General features: G+C 40.4%; 1 protein-coding gene across 13 annotated transcripts in view; it reads right to left on the bottom strand.

The window, feature by feature from the left end:
• SOX6 (SRY-box transcription factor 6) overlaps positions 1–27,279 on the bottom strand; it is a 613,575-nt gene that overhangs the window by 544,852 nt on the left and 41,444 nt on the right. The window contains exons 2-3 of one of the 13 annotated variants that reach the window (XM_084855013.1): positions 16,246–22,486; positions 12,622–12,730 (exon numbers count right to left, since the gene is read on the bottom strand). The exons of the other annotated variants lie outside the window; for them this stretch is intronic. The gene's annotated coding sequence lies outside the window, so the exon portion shown is untranslated. The remainder of the gene's footprint in view (positions 1–12,621; positions 12,731–16,245; positions 22,487–27,279) is intronic. 13 annotated transcript variants of the gene reach the window in all.

Genomic DNA, 27,279 nt, shown 5'->3' on the forward strand with positions numbered 1-27,279 from the left:
CTGTACGAGTAAGATTCAGAGTGCTTCTCAGGGCCCACAGTAAAACTGAGCTGAGATTTTCAAGACCACCTAAAGTAACCAGGTACTGAATTCCTAATGAATAATGTAAGTACTGCCATACTGGATTACAGCAGCCTTATTAGCCCTGTGCCCTGCCTTAATTAAAGACTAGAATCAGAGATTTAAAATCACAAGACGCAGGGAGATCTACTCCATGCCATTTGGTTTGGTCTTTGGATAATTACACCCTGATCCTATCAAGTTTACTCAGAAGTAAGTCCAAGTGAGTTCAGTGAGAGTTACTCCCAGGTAAGTGTACATGGGTTTGCAGTCACAGAGTATTTAGGTATGTCTAAATCCACTTCTTGTACTTTGACGTAGCAACGATGATGACAACACTTATACTGAACTTTGGTTGGAACCACATTTTGTCCCTACCTGCAGGAGTACCCTGAGACAAGTTCTGCTCAGGATGTTCCTGCCTGCCAGCATAAAAGGAGGGGAGAGCCAATTCTCACAGATTTCCCCTTCCCCCTGCAGCCCCCCAGCACCACTTCCCATGCTTTTTTGGAGGGGCTCCCAACCATTCAGAGTAGATTTTCAAGGGCCAAGGAAGGCTGCAGGGAGAGTGGACCATCTGCAAGAAATGCTTTTACCCTTGTTCTTCTACCAGCAAGATTCTTCTGCTGAATCAAGAGTTTTCCATGGGTGGAAGGAATCCTTCCATGAGCAGGAAGAAAACAGTAGATCCTAATAAGTCTGGTTCTTGTTTTACTTCAGGACTATCTGGGGAACAGTCAAAGTAAACAGCAATAATTTGAGTATGCAATAATTTTATTCTATACAAAATTAAGATTGGTACACACACACACACACACACACACACATGCACACCGTATGCATGATGGGCTGTGTAATATGGACATGTGTGTATATCCATACATGTGTGCTCAAATCTTGCTATCCTTCCCCTAAAAAGAGAAAGAATCTGGAACATTACACATATATTCACCTAGCCTCTGTTAGACATTAGGGGACCTTGGGCTTGCTGCAGTATCCAACGTATAGTATTTTCACTATGAGGTTGTGTGAACCATCCAGTTTCTCCCACTCCTCTGGAAAATTGAGGGGGAAAAAGAGACAGCAGCAAACACACACACATTTCTGATTGTCACCAAATGTGAATAGTAAAAGAAATCATTACAGGTAGTATATACCTGTTTTATTCCACTAGTGCAAATGACATTGCACTAGTGCAAACTAGGTTATGAACTGTGAACAAGAGGAGAATCCAACTAAAGTTACATTTGTATAATCGTAACCTCTTGCACAAGTGTAATGCACAAGTGCTTGTGCAACAGAAAGACTCATTGGAGCTCTGCTGCCACTATTTTAGTTTGTGGAATTACACTGTTGGATACTACCCTGAGTAAAGATAGTGTACTCCAGACTTTAAGGCAGGAAAAACCACAGTTTTTACTTCCACTGTTTTCTTGAACATTCATATATATCATTTTCAAGCCTTTTCAGTTCTTATTGATGGCTAGTTCCACATTTGGATGGTTTATCCTGCTGGTAGAAGATATTCTTTAGTATTATGAATCAATGTAAAATAATATTAACCATTAAGGAAACATTTTTCCCAGTGGTTGTCCACAATACATGTATTCTGATGCAGAAACATTTAACCACAAGAAAGAGGTTTGTATTTTAAATCCTTCTGAAAAGATCAGTCACAAGTTAAAATCCTGGTTTAGGGTTCTATCCTACAGAGCAGTGTTGTGTTAGGTTCCCACTGCAAAGCAACATGTTAACACCAAGACGTATTTTAAGATTCTCTACATGATGCTTTTGTCATATATGCACCTTTCACAAGTACAAAATAGACACACAGCAATGTAAAGCCAATAACAAGAGGAATGGCTACTGGGAAATGTTATGACATTTCTCGCTAGAAAAACATGATAGCATCAGTTTTAAAACAAAAACAAAAAAGGCTTTAGAATAAGTAGTTTATAACAATATAATTTTGAAGAAAAATAATAATTTGACCTAATGTTCACAACTGTTTGATGCTTCTTATTCTAGGTACAATAATGATGAAAATGAATGAACGCAAGAAAAAATATCAAGATAGAACTGAAGCATAGCTTATTCCCAAAACTTTGTTGCTGTAATATACACCTGGTATTGCTTTAGGGTTTTGTTTTGTTTTTTAAACCAAAGAACAGATTACAGCAATAAATAACTCTGATAAAGGGTTTGAGTAGAAATTACTCTGAGGTTGGTCTAAAGTAAGGGTTCCTCTATTTGCAAAGGTTTTTTGAATTCTTTATTTTAACTAGGTATGCCTTACGCCTTAAAGCAATATATATATATATAAAAATATATACACACACTCAGACACACACACTCTCACTCACTCATTCGCACACACGCTTGGTCCTTTCCTTTTCAGCACATACATTCTCACCCATTTGGAATTACAATAGATAAAGAGTTTAATTATGTATAAAAATGACTGCTGAAGAATCAAGATAATTAAAAAAATTGACAGGAAAATCTTAAGTATTGGGGGTGGGGGAAAGATCCACAGAGCTGTCTCTGGACCAGTTCTCATATAACAAGAAGCCACCATGGGTGAATTTCCCTGTGGGGCTTCTCGTTGAGGCAGCAACTGCCATTTTGAATATTTGGGGCACAGTGGAGGAAAACAGTAACTTGTTTTTACATGCAACCCTGGCAAGGGTTGAGGTGGGTGACAAGCTACCCTTAACCTTAAAACAGCCGATGGGTTCTGGGTGGTTTGTCAACCACCCCAACAACCCACCTTCTCTGGGTTCTCACATAACAAGAACCTACACTGCATTTGTGCCATGCCCCGAATATTCAAAATGGTAGCCGCCACCACAAGAAGAAGTCCCATTTCACATGTTTAACTATCTTTCCTCCCATTGATTTCACTGTGCTTTAAATAAATCCCATCATTGGTCCTATCACCGCTTCTACATTCTAATAAGCTAATAAATAATACATTCAAATCCACCACAAATATTCAGGTCTCCTCAAGGGCAACCAAAACGTTTGGGCAGTCACCAGTTCTGACAGATGAGGGTCAAATTACATGATATGCAAGAAATCTGTGACGGGATCTCATGACCTTTTTTAAAAAATTAAGCTTTAAAAAGCAACTGTGAGAAGTGGTCAGTTGGATCATGGCAGCAGTGCTGGGGACGGGAGATTTAATTATTTTCTCACACCATTTTTGCTTCCTCTCCAAAGTTGCTATTATTCTTGGGGCAGGGAGGAAGAGGCAAGTACCCATGTTGGGCTATTGTTTTTTTCTCCATTGTGTCCAGTAGCAACTCTGTTTCAAATGGGGCTGTTTCAAGTGAGGAAATAGCAGAGGCAGAAAGGATAGACAGGCAGACAGATCCCACACTACTATATATATAGCCCTGCTGCCCCCAATCTAATTTAGTCATAGATCTATGATATATGTACTTTGGGCCTGAAAACATGACTTGAAGCTTAAGGACATGAGAAAAAACTGCCACCATTCCTTGCCCCTACTCAGATTCAGTTTTAACATGCACATTGACATAATATTTGTCATTCGGAAATTTTCATTCTCACGATTCATCAAGTGTGTGTTCCTCCTCTACATTTACCAAAGCAAACAAACAAACCTTGAACAGAATGTTGCTTTGTTTTATAGACATTTATCCTATTCCAATGTAGAGTTGAAACATTTGCAGTAATTTAGGATGACATCCTGTTGCCAAAGCCATTCCTGTATTCAGATTTCATCTTACCAAGGACCCTGCTTAGTGTTGGAGAAAATTCCCAGAAGAACAGAAATATGTACTTGACTACTTGGCAGCTATGACATTGGCAAGTCAAACACTGTCCTCACCTCTGCTCAACTGATTCCTATTGCCAGTTGGGTCATTTTTCATCATCTGTTTAAGATGGTGATTCAGAGCCTGGCAATTCAAAGACGATTCAAAGGCAGAACTGAAACGAACTGCTCAACACTGAAACTATGTTCACTTCATGATGTCTAGCCCCTCCAGTCAAGCCACTGGAGTGCCAAAGCAACAGGAGCCAAAACAGCAGCAAAACAATGGTCAGAAGAAAGTTCACTGCATCATTACAGCCTACGGAGTTTTGTTTTTCAGCATGCATGTGTGTGCTGAAAATACCAAGTGGAGTTAGTGACATCAGAGATGCTGAAAAGCCAGGAGGGACCTTGCAACACATCTGAAAATGGCACTTCACACTGCAAATTTATTTTTGCATCAACTCCTTAAAACCAGAGAAGATTTCCTATGACTGCAAAGAATAGATTTCTAGGGATGCTTCCAAATTAATGGCTAGGAACAAAAAGATCAAGGGGAGATGCTGAATACAGACTTCCACTTAGCAGCTACCAGTAATAAACATGCATAAAGCCAAAAGGTCACCAAACATTGACACGTAAACATGCGTGAATGTCCACTCTCAAGATAAATATAGTCAATGATGACGTGATTAGCACCTCCTTTTATATGGATTTGCAGATGATAAATTTTTCATGCCATGGAAAGACTATTAGATGGTGTGAAGACTCCTTGAAAGCAACTCATACGATTTCCTGAGGGGTAGCTGTATTTGTCACAGCAATAAAATAAAAAATCATGTGGAACCTTAAAGGCTAACACATTTATTATGGCAGAAGCTTTTATGGGCTGGAGTCCACTTCATCAATTACCTGGGGAGGTGGTGGGCTCTCCCACACTGGAGGCCTTCAAGACGAGGCTGGACAGTCATCTGTCAGGGATGCTCTGACTTGGATTCCTGCATTGAGCAGGGGGTTGGACTTGATGGCCTTGTAGGCCCCTTCCAACCCTACTATTCTATGATTCTATGATCATCAGATGCATGAGGTGTTATCCTGTGTTACAGGTAGAGATACACATGGTTGGGAGGGGGGATTGTAAGCAACGATGTCAGAGGGAAACGAAATGCAGAAAGTATAGACAGTGACAATTACATTACTGATAGTGAGCATTTACAAAACAGTTGCTGCTGATAACACAGACTTCCTGGCATTAGTAAGCTAATTAACATATATAGGGTAATTTTAAAACACCAACTATATCCTGATTCAAGCTACATAGTTTTGACCCTCTTGATATATTGTACGTCAGCAGTTTCAAAGAGTAAAAAAATATGCATCTAATGGTGTGTCAGGAAATAAAGTAACCATGTTAACCATCATAAAATAAATACCATGTTACCATCATAAAAGTAACCATCATAAAAGTTATTAGTAACTAGATACATTATTTATTAATAAATATTAGTGAACAATTATATGCAATGTTAGTATTTATTATAAAATGTATATCCCACCCTTCAAAAATATTTTTCCCAGGAGGCTTAGAAATATCAATAAAAATACAGTCTATAAAATACAGTGACATTAAAACTACATAATAAATAAAAACAGATTAAAAAGCAGCATAAAACCAATTTCATGAAAGCTGAACTATTAAAAGGCCTGGGGGCAGGAGGAAATGGTGTTTGCCTGGTGCTAAAAAGATAACAGAATAGGTGTAATGTACATCTCCCTGCAAAGAGCAATCCACAACCAAGGCACAGCCACTTCAGATGGAGAGCCTCCAAAGATGTTTTTAACACATGGGGCAGGCTAATAAATAATTAAAACTTGAAGGAAAATTGCAGAGCATAAAGGAAAATATAACAAAGTTTGCATGTATTTTGTAATTCTGCAGAATCACAAAACATGTTACTGAGTACGGATTTCAGATTCTTAAGGATAGCATCTTTAAAATAAACACAGCAATTTTTCTTATGGAAATATGCCCAAACGTCCGTAGGCAATGAGTTACCTTAATGCAGAAAGAATGGGGGGGGGGGGGTTTAAAGGCAGAGAATTCACAGTCCTAAAGATAGCCACCTGTCTTATCAGGCAAAACAAAACAAAAATGAATAGCACAATTCAGATGACCTAGACTATCTCATTTGTATGGGCTGCTGAACCCCACAAAAAGATCTGTAAGTATGGGATACATAACACTCCATGACATCAATGACAGCAACACTGCCCTTGCCCATAATCAGGACATTATTTACAAGTTAGCAGTAGCACTACCCAGAGGACAAAACCTATTTGGCTCACCAACACCCAGAAAACACACACACACCCCGGAGACACCAACTCCTGCCTGAGGCAACTGGAAGAGAACTGGAGAGGGGAAATCAAAGACATGATGATGAATAAGGAATCACTGCATTACCCACTAATTTAACTTGCAAGGCTTGGCTGTGGGGAAGGGGCAAGGAAGAAGGAAGCTAAACTGCTAAATACAGTGTATATCTAATAAATAAACTGCTATTTCATAGCCAGGGCTGGCCCAAGACATTTTGCTGCCTGGTGCAAAGGAAATGATAGCGCCCCCTCCCATTATATGTACTAAAGCTGACTGGACTGGTAGTTGAATCTTTCCCCAACACTGGCAATAGAACAGCATCCCCACCACACCTGAAGGCAGCAGGCTAGCTTAGGGGGTGCAGGGCAAGCTGCATAGCCCATACCTCTCCCCTGCAACACCTTGCTGCCATCTCCCATCTGCCATTTGAGGCAACCGCTTCACTCAGCCTCACGTATCCACTATCAATTCATTGACAACTTTTCTTAACCACACAGAAGTCTCCACATGAATGCGTCCAATGACACTGGCCCTTTTGTGGAAGTGTGCTTTCTTCACCTGAATATGCCCATGAATTTTTGGACCCAAATTCTGTATTAGGCCAGACTTGTGACCTACCACAACACACACAGCCCACTAGCCATGCATTTTGCAGTGTATATTTGTGCATGTACATTTTTCCTCTGGTGGAAGGCTTCCCTGGTGTGCATTATGAAGTCAGAGCATTTCAGTGTCTCTTTGGTATATTCCTCTGGAAATGGAAAAAGGGGGTGTTGTACCAGCACAAACCAATTTACATGAATTGTGAAATTTGCACTAACTCCTCTTTTATATATGTTATACATCCCCAAGCTCTGGTAGGGATGTACGAGAAGTTCACTTCAGTTCGTTTTGATACAGACTCCAGTTTGATCCGATACAGACTCCAGTTGGAACAAGCTTCAAGATGGAATTTGGAGAACTTCTGCGATCTCAAGTTTTGCTGGTTCACACATCCCGACACTCTGCAGCATAGCAACTGTACAGTTTTAGCATCTAGGCGAGAAGGGTATGATTTATGTTCTTGCAAGAAGGAAACCAGCACAATCCCACCAATTAGCTACAAAGGTACTGAATACCGATTAGTCTTTGGGAGGGGCAGAGTTGAATAGAAGTCTAGGAAGATGGGTAAGTAGCAGCACAGTTAGAAAGGAAATTATGTGATGGCTTCACAGCTCTATACGTCTCTGCCCAGGTAACCTTACAAGAGCTGCATAGAAAGACTTGTAAGAAAACAAAACATCTAAAGTCCCTCTGCATTGCACTTTCAATATCTTCCCACAAATGTCTTATCATTAATTTCATTTCATTTATTACATTTCTATACTGCCCAATAGCCAAAGCTCTCTGGACTGTTTACAAAAATTAATTTAGGGATTAAAACCCCTAAAAATACAACATGGTACATAATATAAAAACCATTTACATACAGACATATAAAGAAACAATACACACACAAGCAATTTTACAAGTAGCAATGAGAACTTGGAGAATAAGAAGGCTACACAGTGGTACCATACTACCCTGTCCTGGGTATTTGTCCACCCAACTACCCCCTGGCATTATTGCATCAAATGGGTGTCACCTTCAGGTTCCAACATCCTCTCCCTTTGCAGTCAACACACTCCAAGAAACAAGGTTTCAGGCTAACACTATTTTATTAGTTAACCGCTAGCTTCTTTACAAATGCAGATTCTAAGAAACTCTCAGACTGCAAAAAAAAATCCAGCTAATCCACACATCTATGAATATCAATAGAGGAGGCAAAGTGGAAGTAAGAGGAGTTGCCAGCAGTCTGGGCATGAACTTCTCAGCCAGACTTGCTTCGCAGGGATGCTCCTCCCTTAGGGTGGCTCCCTCCTACGTTGGCTTCCATGAGTGGCCAGCCTGGCAGAGCATCTGAGCCCTGCCCCCAACTTTTCCCGCTTCACTCTGTGGAGCACCCCCCAAGTCATGCCCCTCACCCTCCTTCTCCGAAATCTGAGTTCTCATGGTGGAGGAATGTGGGAGCTGTTCAGGCTGGGCCATCTGTGTATCAGTGTCTTGGGAAGAAAGTCTCACCATATCTGGTCTCACTAGGGAGGGTGCTTCCCTCTGTTCTTGCTGGTCCCATGCTGATTCTAAATCTGAGTTGCCAGACATCTCCACACGCTGGGATTCATTCCTGACAGTCACCCTGCCCACTTTGGCAGTAAGCTGCACCCACGTTGCACGATGGAGTAATGCCACAGAGCAGCAGTGACATGAGTGATATTTCTGTAGTCAGCATTAGGGGAGTTCTATAAAGTGACAAAATATTTTCAAGACTCTATTAAAGTCCTATCATCAGAGCAAATCATTAGTCATTAGGGATACAGAGACAATTATTTGCCACTATAACCATTTTAAATAAATAAGGGAGCAATTCTATCCAGATAGGTGGCTGCCTCTGAAGTCGGAGGCGACCGCCTATCCAAAGCAGGGCAGGGAAGCACGGAGGGGATCTTCCCTCCATGCTTCTCTTGCCCTGCTTTTTCGGCTAGACAGCCGATTGCAGCTGTCTAGCAGCGGGAGGACAGAGCGGGGAAGGAGGTTGCTGTACAACACATAGGATGTGTCGTACAGGCAGTTCCGCCTTCCGCGCCCCAAAACTCCCCCAGGTACACCCCTTCTCAGCCGCTCTGCACTCCCCTTGCTAGCACGGAGGACGGGGCTGTTCCGCGCTTCCTCCAAGGCAGCCTGGAAATGGGGGGAGGCCGGTTCCCGGAAAACAACATATCCTATGGCCGTCTAGCCACTGCCTAGTGGCCATAGGATTGCTCCCTCCACAAATAACAGTTAAATGTTACAATTACAGCATTGCTGTGTATCCAGTTTTACATATATAAAACCAGTAAACTTTTTACTAGCACAACTGTCGTGACTTGCTGGATGTCATTCAAAAGAGCATCTGTCTCAGGCACTGGCAGCTTCTTGCAAAAAATAAACTGCATTCACATCATGGGATGACTGAAAGAGCATGCACACAATTTCTTTCTACTCTCAAAACTATTTTAAAAGGAGTCATTCAACAAAAATAGAAGAGAAGGAGTTATGACAAAAATAGAGCGATGGTACCCAAACCTGTTCAAAAGTTAGAAACTAAATACATCTATATCTGCACATGATAGAGAGAAAACAGATATGTTTCTTTAAAAGATTTATATACTACCCTTCACCAAAGCTGATTCCAGGGAAATTTACAAATAAAAATACAATACACAAAAACAACATTAACAAGCAGCAAATAAAAGGTAAAAACAACATTGAAAATGCATGAGTGAATAAACGCTTTAGCCTGGCACATAAAAGATAATGTGGATGCCAGGTGGGTCTCCTTGTAGTGGGCATTCCCAGGGCTGGCATCAAGGATAGGCGTAGTTGGGACCTGCTGAGGACTCACAATGCAATGCATTGCCTTCCATTTCAGACGGTGCCCAGGTACATTTTAACTGTGATGGTACATTATCAGCCAATTCTGTTTTGGTAAAATAACAGCCTCTTTACTTTTAAATCAGTGGAGTACAGGCTGTTGTAGAATAAATGACTACAAGATAGAACAGACAGTGTATAATAGAGGAGAGGGAGAGACTTGAGCAGTGATTTTGGGACTAAGAATATGGTCTTACAAGTGTGTCCCTATTTTCCATCTGTGAAACATCAGAGAATATAGAGTTGGGCCTGCAGGCTGAATCTGCACAGTGGACCACATAGAAACTATTCTAATCATATAATGGTTTGCATAACTGTAATACATTATTAATATCCTTTGTTAATGCAAGTATACAGGAATAAAAATCACAGAATGTACACTGATGTTCAATAATTAAATGCTCATTGAAAGCAAAATCAGGCCATTTAGAAAATAAATGCCAAGATGGAATCGGAGCTATATATCAAAGATATAGAGACTGTAAATTGGGGGGGGGGGGGATCTACACACAGAGAGATACCAAAAGATACTCTGTATAAACATTGCATTTGGAGACTAATACTCTGAAATGGTATCAAATCACATCATTGCTAAACAGTGGGAAGACTGAAATTTAGATACATAATAGTTTTTCCCAAATAGCATATCCTAGAAGGCCAACTGCCTCCCCACCCCCACCCCTGGGGGAAGCTGCTTCATACAAACGATTTGCCCTGTAGAACTGCCTCCATGCAATTGTGTTTCTAGCAGCTACTGCACCACGTTTTGAATGTATTGGCTGGCCCTAAGAATGTTTCATAAAATTCAATAAGGCCTATTCCACAAGGCCTATTCCAAAATACTATAGAAGAAATTTATTTTCTGCATAAAAAAACAAAATGCCTTTAACCTACACTTGGAGGAATTCCCCATCGTCTATCAATCACTCTGAACTCTGACAAGCAACATATTGTTATCTCAGACTAGTGTGGATATAATCCTGAGCTTCAAGTCAATCATATGGCAAATTAAACTACAATAATCCTATATTATAATCCTGAGCTTCAAGTCAATCATATGGCAAATTAAACTACAATAGAATCAATTGATCCATAAATGATCAAGTCACAGTGAGCCATATCCATCTGTAACAGTTCTGCTCATGTTCAAGCCACACTGTATCTTTCTATTAATTTGTCAGATCGGAAATGGATGTCACTGGCCTCCTTGAAGGACTAATATAAAATGAGCCTTTGAGGGTGGTTTCCTAAAAATATACATCCACATTTAAATCATGAATTATGACAAGCACTCCACATTTCTCTTGGTCAGTCTAGACCAGCCTTCTTTAACCTGGTGCCCCCCATCTGTGTTGGGAATGCTGAGATTTGTAGTCCATTGCATCTGGAGGGCACCAACCTGGGGAAGGCTGGTCTAGAAGTCATCAGGGAAAGGAGGAAGCATAGATGCCATAAGATTCCCATGGCATCTAAATATGGCTCCTTGCTTCTGATGCAGGATGTAAAGTGGATTCAGGGATATCACCCACAGGGAGAACCACAGTATGGAAAATGATGCTTAAGTGAGAAGTGGCCAGGGAAGAAACCACAGGTATTCCCTAAACAATTGCTGGTAATGCACACATCACCCCTAATACTTCTTTCTACATATAGAGATTAACATATGAAATTTTATTTATTTATTTTATTATTTATTATTAAATTTATTAATCGCCCATCTGACTGGTCACCCAGCCACTCTGGGCGATGTACAACCCCCATAAAACAATTTAAAACAATAAAATTTTACCATAAAAAAAATTTTTTTAAATACCCTAACCCACCCCAAATGCCTGCCTGAACAACCACGTTTTTAATGCACGACGGAAGCTCATTAAAGAGGGGGCATGATGGAGTTCCCTAGGGAGGGAGTTCCACAGAGTGGGGGCCACCACAGAGAAGGTTGAAACTGAAATATCTTCAGTTGATGATGATGATAAGCCTTATCTTCCAAAAAGCCATCAGGGCAGTGTACAAAAATTTAAAACAATAAAACCTGAAAACAAAGAACATTAAAAACAGTAAAAACATTAAAACATCATTTTGAAAGGCTAAATTGAAAAGATGCCTCTTTACAGCCTTCCCTTTCACATGTGCCCGACAAATGGGCCTCTGTAGATAATGGTGTCCTCAAGAGGGTCTCCGCTGCAGATCTTACTACCCATTATTATCATAACTCCTACTACTACTACATTTCTATACTGCCCCATGGCTGAAGCTCTCTGGGCAGTTTACAAAGATTAAAAAATTAAAAATACAATATGCTAAATTTAAAAACATAAAAAATACAACAGACAGTATACACAGAGACAATATATATCTAAAAATAACTCTGAACAATCAGCTAAACCATAAAATGAATCCAGGATTGATTAAAACTCATCACATGACAAGTTCATAGCAAGGTAGGCAGTCCCTTAGATAGCCAGGTCCTAAGCCATTTAGGGCTTTTAAGATTAAAACCAACACTTTGAAATGTGCCTGGAAATCAACTGACAACAAGTGAGGTCTTTTAGGACAGGTGTAATATGGTCAGACAGATTCAGGAAGTATTGCAACTTGCACACCAAGCATCATTGGGCAAACATGCTCCATGCTACCGTCGCTACCTGAAGTTCCTGGAACAGCATAGGATCAAGTAGCACTCTGAAGGCATCTTACAAGTAGTCAAAGATAAATCTCACATCCAGGCCCTACAGCTATTATGTATGCATAAATTATTGTTTTTCTTTGGACATCCCGTAATGTTACAGCAACATGAAATGTTTGCATCTGGCATTTTCACTAATCTAGAAAGTATGGGTCTCGGAAACTCAAGCTGTACATGCTTTTTGAAGGTCTTTCATTTTGAAGCAACTTTTTAAAATGCAATCACCTTCACAGATGAGATGCTCTGTTTATTCTATGGAGAACCATTTAATTTTAGATGAAATTCTTCTAAGTAGTTGTGATTACTTCTGTAAAGGACATCAGAAACGAAAGAGCTGTTATGGAGAGAACATTATTATTTACAACACATGTTAGATGAGTGGTCGGGAGACAAAGTACAGATGTTTTGTTAACCAGTTATGAATTCTTTAGGCCAGTAGTTTTCTAGCTTTCAATTTTCAAGGAACCCTTTCCATATCAGCCCTTTCAAGGAACCCTGCTGAAGAATTCCTGCATGTCTGTCAAGGAACCCTTGTACATTGCAGAGGTTCCAGCACACAATTCACAAGGGCACTAGCCAAGCCTGTGGGTTTCATTGTTGCCCAGTGTTAACTGCACAGGAGCTGTGGAACACAGCCAATGCTCCCTTAAGTATGTGCATTGCAGGAAAGATTGGTAGTGGTGGAAAAATTCTCAGAGAGTCATGCCCCCCACTCCCACCTCTAACTGTGGAACCCCTGACAAAATTCCAAATTCTCCATGGTTTCCTGGAACCACATTTGAAAACCACAGCTTCAGGACTTAATTCAGACACCTATATGGACACATGGACCCATTTCAGACATAACAGGCAACCATGGTTTCCTGGTATGTGAATGAGCCATAGTGAGCCTCAGGCTCATGCACTTCCCCCATCTCTTATTCTCCTCTTTTGCAAGCCAGAGAAGGAGGTTGAAAGCTTCCACTTTTGTTTTTAAACTAACCATAAATTCCCATGATATGTGAATTCAGGAAACTGGCTTGTTTTGTTGTTGTTGTTGTTCAGTCGTTCAGTCGTGTCCGACTCTTCGTGACCCCATGGACCATAGCACGCCAGGCCTTCCTGTCCTGCGCGCTCTCCCGGAGTGTGCTCAAGTTCATATTCATTTCATTGGTGATGCTATCTAGCCATCACATCCTCTGCCGTCCCCTTCTCCTTTTGCCTTCAGTCTTTCCCAGCATCAGCATCTTTTCCAGAGAGTTTTCTCTTCGCATTAGGTGGCCAAAATATTTGAGCTTCAGCTTCAGTATCTGTCCTTCCAATGAGCACTCGGGGTTGATTTCCTCTAGGATTGACTGATTTGACCTCCTTGCAGTCCAGGGGACTCTTAAGAGTCTTCTCCAGCACCACAGTTCGAAAGCATCAATTCTTCGGCGCTCAGCCTTCCTTATAGTCCAGCTCTCACAGCCATACATTACTACTGGGAAAACCATAGCTTTGATTAGACGGACCTTTGTTGGCAAGGTGATGTCTCTGCTTCTTACTATGCTGTCTAGGTTTGCCATAGCTTTCCTCCCAAGGAGCAAGCGTCTTTTAATTTCATGGCTACAGTCACCGTCTGCGGTGATCTTGGAGCCCAAGAAAGTCAAATCTGTCACTGCTTCCATTTCTTCCCCTTCTATATGCCAGGAAGTGATAGGGCCAGATGCCATAATCTTCGTTTTTTTAATGTTGAGTTTCAAACCAGCTTTTGCACTCTCCTTTCACCCTCAACAAGAGGCTCTTTAGATCCTCTTCACTTTCTGCCATTAGGGTGGTATCGTCTGCATATCGGAGGTTGTTGATAATTCTCCCAGCAATCTTAATTCCGACCTCTGATTCATCCAACCCAGCATTTCTCATGATGTACGCTGCATATAAGTTAAATAAGCAGGGTGACAATATGCAGCCTTGTCGTACTCCTTTCCCAATTTTGAACCACTCGGTTGTTCCATGTCCGGTTCTTACTGATGCTTCTTGACCCTCGTACAGGTTTCTCAGGAGACAGGTAAGGTGGTCTGGTACTCCCATCTCTTTAAGAATTTGCCATAGTTTGTTGTGATCCACACAATCAAAGGCTTTAGTGTAGTCAATGAAGCAGAAATAGACGTTTTTCTGGAATTCTCTTGCTTTCTCCATGACGCAGCGAATGTTGGCGATTTGATCTCTAGTTCCTCTGCCTCTTTGAAACCCAGCTTGTACTTCCGGTAGTTCTCAGTTCGCATACTGCTGAAGCCTAGCTTGTAGGATTTTGAGCATCAACTTGCTGGTATGTGAAATGAGCACACTTGTGCGGTAGTTTGAACACTCTTTGGCGTTGCCCTTCTTTGGAATTGGAATGTAAATTGACCTTTTCCAGTCTTGCGGCCATTGCTGAGTGTTCCAAATTTGTTGGCATATTGAATGCAGCACTTAAACAGCATCATCTTTTAGGATTTTAAATAGCTCAGCTGGAATACTGTCATCTCCGCTAGCTTTGTTGTTACTAATGCTTCCTAAGGCCCACTTGACTTCACTCTCTAGGATGTCCGGCTCAAGTTCAGTGACCGCACTATCATGGCTATCAAGGACATTACTATCATGGCTATCAAGGACATTAAGATCTTTCCTGTATAGTTCTTCTGTGTATTCTTTCCACCTCTTCTTAATCTCATCTGCTTCTGTTAGGTCCTTCTTTGTCCTTTATCATGCCTGTCTTGCACAAAACATTCCCTTGCGATCTCCAATTTTCTTGAAGAGATCTCTAGTCTTTCCCATTCTGTTGTTTTCCTCGATTTCTTTGCATTGTTAATTTAAGAAGGCCTTCTTGTCTCTCCTTTCTATTCCCTGGAACTCTGCATTCAGTTGGATATATCTTCCCCTTTCTCCCTTGCTTTTCGCTGCCCTTCTTTCTTCAGCTACTTGTAAAGCCTAGGCTAGATATCAGGCTAGATAGCACCACCGATGCAATGAATATGAACTTGAGCACACTCCGGGAGAGAGTGGCGGACAGGAAGGCCTGGCGTGCTATGGTCCATGGGGTCACGAAGAGTCGGACATGACTGAACGACTGAACAACAACAACAACAACAAATGGGAACAAACCAGGATCAAATTGTAGTTTCAAGTCCTGGCTTATTCTGAAACACTAGTTTAAACAAACTATAGTTCTTGAATTTTAACGTCACACGGAGCAGGTTAGTTTAAAACCAGAAGAGGACGTTTCCAATCTCATCCTCTGGCATACGAAAGAGAAGGAGGGGAAGGAGGCTCCCACAGCTCATTCATGTGGTGGGAAACCATGGTTTCTCATTACCTCTGAACTAGAGTGTGTGCATCCACATGTTCACATCCATGAAAATGGAAGTAATCAGTCAAAACATGGGCTTTCTGATGTATACATCTTAGCATTTATTGCCTCATAAATGAGGGTAGAAATATTGGCATAGGCTTTGGATCACTGCCTTTTTTTCCTTCTGCATAAGATTTCTACATAACATACTCTGCATAAGATTTCAAAATAATTTGCTCTGATGCAAGCTGGCAGCTCAATGGGAAAAGTCACAGCATTACAGGTGGATAACGGTGATAAACTTATCATTAGGCCTGTGGTTGTACAATTTCTCATATGTGAACAAAAAACATCTGCTTTTTAAAAATCCATAAACAGTATAAAAACCGAGGGTGAGGATTGACCAAAATACATAGATAAAGCCGCAGTATATTTACTTGTTGTAAATACCATCATAAAGACTTAAATCACTGTGATCTTTAAAAACTGCTTAGGATTGAGAAATAGGATATCTAACTAAACCAGCATTACAAACTACAACTCACTGTTTTATAACTTACATGCATTTTGGCAAATGCCTATTTTGGCACATGTTGATTCTGAAAACACATATTGTTTGACCAATGAGCCATAACTCCTCACTGAAATGCATTGTGAAAATTCCCCTTATTTCATGGATCATTGACCACTGTTTTCAAATCCTTCTTTACTTGCAGACCATTGCTTGGATAATCGTAAGGGTTCCAAAGAGAAAGAAAATCTTTATGGTCTGATGAGCAAATGAAGCGGCTTTGGTAGAGATGTGAAGGCCTGAAAAAAAACCAGAAAAATTCAGGGGGAAAAAAAACAGTTTTTCCTGTTTTTTCCCCCAAGGACCGGGTTTGGGTTTTTTTCAAAAACTTGGAAAAACTGAACAGCTTTGGATTATGAAGTATTTTCTTTTAGAATTTAAGACAAGGTGTTTATATATTGTTACCGAGCCTTCCTCCCAAATGATTTCTACAAACTATATAACAAGAATAGTTTTATAGAAAGACTAAAGATGTAAAATGTCTGGAAATAATGAAGCCATGGGGAAAAATGGTTTTAACCCTCTCTGTAAGATCTTCAGCATAGTTATTTCTTCCATTTCTTATTAAAATTATTTATCCAATGTATCTATTACTGATCAACATTTTGGGATGCTAGAAGTCATGCTAAGTTTCCCAACATGTGAATAGAGTCATCATATCATAATATGGAAGAAAATATACATTCTTGATATTTGATATTCTGTAGGGTTTTGTCCTACAGAATCCTGCTTCTAGACCTCTCTTCCTCTGCCTCCAGTTCTCCCGGCTTCTTCTGGGTTCTAGGATGGTTCATACGTTTCAGGGACTACTTGCTGAAGTTCCCTCTGGTCAGACAGAAACTAGGAACCTAAAATATGTTATGTATAAGTTGGTTTGCTCATCAAATTAATCATGTTTGGTATATTTTATTAAGATGATAATTACAAATGTACTGAGTTCAATTTTCAAAGTTTTCTAATATGATGATAATTTTATGAGAAAACCAACTTATACATAATATACCTTTAGGGACATAAAGGCTGCTTTATGTTCCTAAAGCAGCCTTCCTCAACCTGATGCCCAACAGATGTTTTGGACTACAATGGCCAGCATTCCTGACCATTGACCATCCTGCCTGAGGCTGAGGGGAACTGAAGTCCAAAATATCTGGAAGGTACCAGGTTGGGGAAGGCTGTGCTAAAGGAACAAAGTGACTTTAGATCTGTAAAGGATGCTAAAAAATATAAATCTTGCTTATTTTTAAATTTTCCCCAAAATTTCCATTTTTTCTCTGGAAAAAAAAAAAAGTTTTTTCCCCCCATAGCTTCAAAATTTCCAGTAATTTTACATCTCTAAGTTTTGAAGGCCCAAATCTCATAAATAACAATACATTTAAGTAATATCTAAGTAACATGGTCCCAATCCAGCTAAAAGTTCGTCATGACTTTTATGTACTTCGTACTGAAAGTATTGAAAATTGTTAGCCATGACTGTTGATTCCAAGAGGGCATAGGCATAACAAAGTTTCTTTGGACTGGAGCTTGTGTACCTCAATACGCATACTCAAGGACATGCCCCAGGTAATGCAATACACTAGCATTCACCAGGTATTCCAATACACTAGGGCTGAATCTACACATAGCAATGTTATCGTACTGCAGTGATAACTATTGGTGCCCATTGGGGTAATATGCACCAACAGTTATCATTGCAGTATGATAACGGTAAAACTGCTATGTGTAGATTCAGCCTTTCATTCACAAGAGTACAATATATGTGCATCCACAGATATTGGAGACATTTCACCGTCTTACAATTGTCCTTCTAACACACCACACCTGACCCTACTTATAATCCTACTCCTTATTGAAAATGCTTTTAACCCCACTCATGCCCAAGATACTCAAACTACATATTCCCCTTTTCATCTTGATACCTCAAAAAGAACCACCTTTTGTACAGAATCCTGTGAATGTCTCTGATCAAAAGATCTCCAGGATGCTGATACACACAAGGAACTCACACAGACATGGGGGGAGTCCTCATCCCCTTCAACACTAGGGTGGGGCTCCTGCCACTGAAACTAATGGGAAAGCTATTGCACGTACAAGAGCTCTATGTGCAGGAATTCATTGCCTTCGCCTTGGAAACTCTGGATATATGCCTGCAGCCTAAACTGGCCAGAAAATCTCCCTTAAAAGGCGAATAGCCTCCTCCATCCCCAAAGGATACCCCCTCCACAAAGTCAAAGCTGTAAATGCAATCACACAGATTTCATGACATGGCACAACTACTGTTTACACTGCAGAGTTGGGCCAGAAAGGGACAAATAAATGGGCATTTCAGAGCAATTGCTGTGTACAGGTCAGAAATGCATCTAATATGCATCCAAGCTCTTTCAAAATATCCACGTGGGATGTACTACAAAACCAGATTGGCATAAGGGTTTTCAAAGCAGTTTTCCATCTTGCTTTTAAATATTGCTTTATTATGTAATCAGTTATTTCAATTCACTGTTTCAAAATCTTTGATTTATTTGCAGTCCTCCATATTTCTGGTTTCAACAATGAATCGAAGGGGGACTCTTGATTGAATATGCTGTTTGGGAAATCATCTTCTGGTCCCAACTTGGCTAATCATTTCTACATACAAATACAGCTGGAATTGTTCACAACAGATTTGTTCACTGGTTTCAACTAGATTCAACCATGATTAACTTTATCTTGATTGTGGCTGCTGTCTCCACACAGATAACCTTAGTTTAGTTCTGTTGATTTCAGCAGGATGCAAGTACCTGCAACTCAACACAGAATCCAAAGATCTGTGTAGAATCTGTGGATCAAAAACACCAAACATTTTCATGGTAGGTGTACATTTTCAGGATCTAATTAAATCTTCATTTCTAGCCTGCATCTATTACACCCATTTACAGATGTGTTCCATCTTTCTTTTTTAGCATTTGGCGGAGTTTACTGAAACTGCTAATGGAGCAATTTAAAGACATTCAACACTGTTGAAGCCCTGTTGATTCCAGTAAGAAAACAACAGCATGAGTGGTCTTTGAACTGCCTCTTAAAAATCTAAAGCCCTTTCTGCCAAATGTTGTTGCTACAATGCAAAGCCTTAGAAAGAGGAGTTTACCTAGCTAGCAATGAAAAACCGCACTGTTCAGCTAATATTTGCTTTCATTCGCAATATTTTGTTAGATATGTTACTTTCCTCCTTTCATTTCAAATGGAAAGAAAGCTTAGTTCCAAGTCTAAAAGCTACAGAAATGCAAACGTTATTTTCTACAGTGCTGGCTAACCGTTACTCTCCAAGATCACCCTAACATGAGGTTACTATTATCAATTGTGAAAGCACAACAGGTGGGTCACAAGGAAGGTCACATTAGTTTTGTTCACAGGCCCAGACACAAGGTTTTCATTATCCGTAATAAAAACAGAAGCAAGCAATAAAAATATATCACTGCAGGAACATATCTCTCCATTCATAGGCCATATATAACCTCAAACATTAGCTCCTACTCTTTCAAAATACTGCTGCTGGCTTCAGTATTATGATTATTTTTGCGGTTGCTACTTTAGAAAATAAATGTTATAAATCATGGCTCAAGTTCTCAACAGTTCTTTTGAAGTGCATTTTAAAACGTTGGTCTAGACAAATCTAAATATATCGGTCCACTTCAAAATCTTAAGCACTTTAGATGGTCAATAAGGTGTCAGAGCTATTTAGCAATTCTTGTCATTAGAGTAATATGAAATTATGAAGACCCAGAAGCAATTAAGGGCCATGTTCAAATCCCAATACTAAGCTAAAGTAGAAACATAATTTAGCTGTTGTGTAAAATAGCTCAGAAATTTAATCTCTGCATATAGTTCTGAGAAATCAGCTCATTCACAAGCTGCTAGGTCCAAGCTATACGATGTGCCCTACTTTGGCTAATATAAGCTTATAGTTTTGACCTTATGTGTTCATGCACTTTTTAAAAAACCAAACCATAGTAATTCCAGTTTCTTAGATGTGTCATTTTTATTCTCCCTAAATATGTTCACCTCATTTAAATACATTTATATTGAAATGAATATTAGGAAGTTAGCATTTCAAAGAGCAGGAGAGATCTCCATTCGGTGTTTTCCTTCTGCTTTGCCACTTGTAAGGCATGCTTCAATAGGGTTCAGCAGAAGTCACAACCTTCTCAGGAAAGGGAGGCTGTTCGCCGCTCCAATATTTCCATGACTCCCAAATCATAGTATGTCATACTATACACTGACTTTTCTTGCTCTTCCTGAACAGCTGAGAATCAGTCTGTTGCTTCCACAGTTCAGATACAGGCCTCCCCCAACAAAACAAATTCCTGAGAAAAATAGACTGACTGAGAGTCTAAAGGCCTAGACAATTAAAACTAGGTGAGACATTAATGCAGGGGGACTATGCAGAGAACAGTCTTCTATCTGAAGGGTTGTCCAGTCCAAGTCTGGTTTGAAGATAAAAGAACCAAAAGAAGGGAAATCAGGGGCCTTGAATTTGCCCATCAAGAGTTGCTATCTGGACCGCAGACAGAGCAATCTTTCCCAGCATGGAGAGATCTACCCTATTTCTACTCAAATCATAGTAACTGTTTCTAAATGTTTATCTATACACATAAATTACCATATGCAAATCTCATGCTAATTTGTACCCTCTTTTGCTCTCTTTTTGGATGATGCATTTTCTCTTTTTTGGTAATTCGTAAGCAGCCACCCTAACATTGCAGTCATCATGGGGCTCTGCATGCCCATGGCAAGTTTTCTCATCTGATCTAACTGATTTGCTTGGTTTGACTTTGGGCAGGGCTAGTTCCAGCAAAGCAACATGAACAAGTTGCTTGGAATAACAGATTGCAAAGCGGGCACCATTCTCCTGCCATCCTCCACCTGTTCATTTGCATTTTGTAGGATTTTTAGAAATGGCCATTCCATGTGGTTCAGAAGAACCCCAGCCAGCCATCACAATGCTCTACTTACCTACTTATGAGACTCTCAGGTAGAAATACAAGTTGTCTGTAATAGCAGCTAGTTTACTCAAAGACAGCCAAGTCCAAGGAAAGACTTTATAGTACTAATGTATGGTTCATGTCACAGATATGGCTGCTTGTGGTTTGCTTAGGATGGCAGCAATTTTAATACTATCCTTCTGGCATATATTTTGTTGAGAAATGGCATGTTCTGTGGTTCTCTGTCACCTCATGGATGCTCCTCAACAGAATATTAATATCTTTATATTAAAGCTGCACTGAACATTCAAAAAAAGGGGTGGGGCATAAGGATAAGAAATAGATATCGGCATCATATACAATGCGCATCTATAGATTTGCTTCAGTGTTGCAAAACGTAGGTGGTAGGGAAAAGAAGTCAAATATTTCAAATGTGACTTCAAGGAAATCGTCTTTGGTTACATCTAAGACGTACTCACACAGCACAGGTCTCCATACAAGGCATGCCAAAACCTTATCTACAAAGCATTAAACTAAAAGCAGTGGCATATAAATAATTTTGACATAAGAAATTTGTCTTGAAGGCAGGTCCTGGTCAAACAGACTGTATTTTATTTTATTATGTTTATACTAAAAATTCCAAAGATTTCTGCAAAATAAGTATAAGCAGTTTATAGTAGGGAAATTTGTAATTCACCTTTCAGCAAATTAGTCTTTTCTTCTTCTACCGGCGCCTTATGTATGTGTGTATGCCATGCTGTGCACTGACATTAATTTCTAGAAATCCACAGTAACACTGAAGATTGTATGCCAAGAAGGAAACTTGAGAATAAAATTAGCACTTTTCAAGAGTTCAGGTCCTTAAAACAGTTTAGGGATTTCCCCATTTCCCTCCAGCCTTTGGTTCCATAAGCAATCCTAATTAACACAAATTGAAAACAATGAGCTTGCAATTGACTCTTTTTTATATAAAAGGTGTGGAATTTTTAAAAGTTAGGCAGAGGAAATAGATAACATACTTTATGAATACTCCATAAAGATAAGCTCATAAAATTCATAAGTACAAAATATGTTATTTTATGAACAACAGCATAACCTTTTGATAAGTTTACTGTAATATAAATCTAACTTTGTCCTCATGTTTTTCCATTAAAGATATAATAGTTTAAGCAAACCTCACCTTATTTCCTCCCAGGATATACAAGAGCCATTTCTTTCAGAAATCTGCCTGCCACAGAAATCCAGTTCTTGTGTCAGGTCCTCTCCTCTTCTGCCCTATACAATATGAGTGTCATCAGTCTATCACATGGGAGCATGGATGCATGTTCCTCACCACCATGAAGTCACCTATTTTGGATCCCACCTTACCACATTGAGATTAGGAATGTACAAAACACCTACCTGGCTCCATGCTGGGGCATCCGCGGTGGGGGGGAGGTGCTCCGCCCCTCCCCCCGGAATCCTCCCCAGCTGGCTCCGCTCCGCAGCAGGTCTGCAGAGCTGCCGGCCGGGGCCAGCTGCAGCTGGAGTTCCGGCCACAGCTGGGCTGCTGCAGCCGCAAATGGGATTTACATAGCCTATCACGGCAAAGAACAGGGGCGCAAACGGCAGCCGCTACGCCGTTTGCACCCCTGCACTTTGCCGTTGTAGGCTACGTAAATACTTATGTAGCCTGTCACAGCAGCCTGGAAGGACACAAATGGCGGCCGCTACAACGGCCGCCATTTGTGGCCGCAGCAGCCGGCCAAGAGACCAGCTGCCACCACCGCAGCCGCCGCTGCAGCCGCCGCCTCCATCCCAGGTAAGCTTTGTCCCGGGGGAATTTCGCAGGGTGGCGGGGGGTGGGAGGCCGTTCTGCCACGGGTTTCGGGGGGCCGAATGCCAGTGCATTCGGCCTCACTGAAATCCATGGCGGAATTCTCCGCCATCCCTGAGATGCTGCAACACATATGCCTGTCATGTAGAAGATATTACCAAACCACACCACTCAGTTACTTCAGTCTCTTGCTGCTCTCCAACAATTAAAGCATCTGTATGGCTGAATTGTGAAACTGCAACCAACCCACCTTTTCATTCCCACAGTGCTTTTGTCGAGTAGGATAGCCATTTACGATTTGCCAAATAAGAGGAAATGCATCACCCAAAACAGAGAACGAACGAGGACACAGATCTGTGGGAACAACAGTGACTGGGTGACCCATGTACTTGCTCAACCTTGCTGTCCAGGTGCCAACTGTTGATGGGCAAATTCAAGTCCCCTGCTCTCATTTCTTATGATTCCTTATCTTTAAACTTGGCTTGGACTGAACAGCCCTTCAAATGGAGGGCTGATAATTGCTTTTAGCCATTTTAAATTTTGTATGTTTTAATTATGTTGTAAATTTCCTTGAGCCTTTCTTGAGAAAGGTATCTAAGAAATTAACAACAACAATGTCAAGTAACTGATTTTGGGTGTCACAAAAGTGCAAAACTTGATTTATTTTTACTGCCAGAGATGGGGAGAGGCGCTTGTGGTATTTTCTGCCATAGGTACTAACATAATTTGACCAGCTTTTGGTACTATGCACCTTGACTTTGGGGGCAGGCATGATTTGCTGCTCCACCTCAGGTAGAAAAATGTTTTGGGCTGATCCTGTAGATAGGTAATTTCTGTGGATCAAAGCTCTCATCTGTATAGATGGGGTCCCAAAGACATTTTAGCTCTCCATGGAACTAATCCACCTACACAATAAGATACATCCTGGTTCCTAGTCTCAGTTATATGCATAACAGAGGCAAGGTAACACCAAGCTGGCCTGAATGATATTTATGCAGACCCAGCTGCACTAGCAAACTATGGTTTGTTAAACATGAACAACACAAAAAGAGAAGCCATATATGTCACCATGCATGGCAGAGGAAATATGTGCATGCTAACACAGCCCTTCCTGGCTGATATGTTAATTGTCCATTCTTCTAGATTATATCCATGAGTCCAGTCAAATCACCAGAAAGCCAGTTATTTGGATCTTATTACTTTAGTTCCATGTACAAATGCTTTTACAGAAGATTTTATAGAGGTTTCATAGAATCATAGGGTTAGAAGGGGCCTACAAGACCATCGAGTCCAACCCCCTGCTCAGTGCAGAAAGCCTGATTCCCAGGTAGTCCCCCATCGAAGTACTAACCAGGGCTGACCCTGCTTAGCTTCCAAGATGAGACGAGATCATGTCCTCTACTTTCTTAGAAGGCCATTATAAGACATTAGCACTATTTTGCAAAACTGTCACTGAGGATATAGTCCATTATGTTACTCAATATCCTCTTTATAAGGATCCACATGAAAAAAATGTGACTGTATTTAGGCTTAGGAAGACTTTTGTTACACCTAGAGCTTCCTTATTTTTGCTGGTGGCCAGGAAATTGAGAGCTAAATTCGTTGTTCAACTCTGAACATTCCTTCTGTTTTTGTTATGGCTTATAGCTAAACAAATAAAATTATTACTACTACCGCTCACAGTCCTATGCATACTACAAATTAAATGCTACAAAACCAGCTGAGACATTTAATACACATTGTCATCATGAAATTCCCCACAAAGCCCTAACAATGAAACCATGATTGCATCTACCACACCTGAATAATATTTCACTAGTTCAGGCAAAATATCAAGCTGTGATCAAAACTATGGGCAAAGTTATGCATGTTTAAGTCATACTGATTTCAGTGGGGAATAGTTAAGTGTGTCCTTAACTCTTCCACTGATAGCAATGGGATGGAAACATGTATAATGTTGACTGGATTGTACCTCATGTGTCCTGGACTCATAATTGGTATCTGGATTTTGGTCAGTGCAAGACATTCTGATGCAGGCTCTGCATATGAGGCAAAGACTTGATTTGCACATAACACTAACCCATGGTTTATTTAACCCATGGGTTGTATTCTGGGTTGACATGATATGCAGACCCAGCTGCACTAGCAAACTATGGTTTGTTAAACATGAACAACACAAAAAGAGAACCCATGGTTTGTTTGTTTTTGTTGAGAACTCTGGGTTGTTTAAACCATGGGTTATCATTACATGTGAACCCAGAATCATAGGTTGTGGCTACAGAGGTGGCGGGCAAGAGTGGTAAAAAGAACCCCAGCAACTCTACATGCCACTACTATTGCATCAAAAAGGCATTTGGGATACAGGGAGGGAGCGGGTGACGGCGGGAAATAAACAATCCAACAACTGAGAAAACAAACCACAGTTCGTTCAATAGTCTGCCAGATGCAGATTAGAGTTATGTATGAACTAGGTCAAAAAGAGGGAGGAGTAAAGACAGAAACTTCCTTTCCTATAGAATTAGACTGGCGATCTCAAGCATACATCTATTTTTATTTTTCTCTTCATAATATTTCTGCTAAATGACATTTGATTTCAATGGACTATAAAGTAATTTTCAAATATATACCTGCAGTGACAGATTTATACCATAGAACTTCTCATTAAAATAAAAATCCAAGAAAAGTCGCATTCTTCATAAAGCTGTTGATTATTGACACAGATCGACAACCCATTTCAAATGCAAAATATGCCCTTACTTGTTTTTTCTACCAGAAGTGACCAATATCTTGTGAAGGCATCTCACATTTCATGATGTTGACTGTACCTGGGTACAAAGGTACATCATACATAATGAAAAAGTAGCCACCATTCCCTCTCATCCCCCCCAAAGTGGACGTCAATGTTACTAAAATGCTGTATTGAGGAAATTATGATTTGGCGAAGTGACTACAACAAATCCGTAATTCTGCAAATTTACCCACATATGCTTTTAACTTTAGATGGATTATTCACATGCTGTATCGCATGAAATCCATTCCATAACACTACAGTGATTAAAGGATTACAGCATTTTCTTGTAACCGATATTTTGCATGTGGAAAGTGTTGCCAAAACACTCTTCTTCCTACATAAGCATCACATTTTTTCCAAAATATAGAGCACCTCTAATTGCATTTACAACAGCCCCTGACACTTGCATGGCATTTCCTTTTAGGAAAGTTGGAAAGTTAGCCAAATTCTTTCCAGGTACAGTCCCTGGATTGTTCAATGCAATATTTATAAACCTCTTCTTGTACTTGTCTATCTTGCGAAGTACCAGAAACTATCAGCACATCACGTGTGCATAGCTTCTTTTTATAGTCATTTATGGCTCACTAGGACCAGAAATGGAGGCCTCAATTTACCTATTCCCAGAAGTCCTTTTCTCAGAAGCATACGCTTTTTCTTTAAGTACTCAGTTTTATCACACGTTAGTAAATACGTCAAAACAACAAAGTGTCTTTCTGGCATTTAAATGACAGCACACTTTATTATGGCATAATCATTTGTAGGCAAGACTTGCTTCCACAATGAATTTATTAGTTTTTAAGATGCTACAAGACTCTTTGTTGGTCTTACTTCAAAGGATTAACATGGACACTTTTTTGATTAGTAGTGAATATGCATAGAACAGAATTAAAATTACAATTCAGTGTGCAACCTATAATGCTTCCAAACATGGTGATCATGGTTACAAAGAGACCCTTGCACAATTTTCACACATGAGAGAAGATACATTTACACTCCACACCCACACACAGAGAGAAGTTATCCATGTGTAGGAAATGTCATGTGTGCAAGTGTCCCAGAAAGGGCCAGAAATTCATTCACTGTGTGAACAGCAGCAGTTAGGTGAAGTAAACCCCATTCAACTAACAAGATATTTAACACATTTATATCCCACCTTTCCACAGTGAGCTTAAGGTAACTAACAACATAAATTCAAACAATAACTAAGGGAGCAATCCTGTGGCCACTAGACACTGTCTAGAGGGCCACAGGATTTTTCAGTTTATGGGAACCAAGGTCAGAGTCCTGGCTCCAAGTTTGGTTACCAGAAACCACACTCCCTGCTCCCTCGTAGCCGCTGTGGTTCTTCTCCATCTCTGTGCTTGGAAACGGAGCACAGAGAGGGCAAAAAGGGGGTGGTCCCAGGGGTAATTGCAGAAGCCTCTTTATGGGGCTTCTTATGCACTGCGTGGCCTCCCACTC

Source organism: Heloderma suspectum, chromosome 1, assembly GCF_057233095.1.
Source record: "Heloderma suspectum isolate Gila_16-S chromosome 1, 16-S_ref, whole genome shotgun sequence".
NCBI classification, from domain to species: Eukaryota; Metazoa; Chordata; class Lepidosauria; order Squamata; family Helodermatidae; genus Heloderma; species Heloderma suspectum.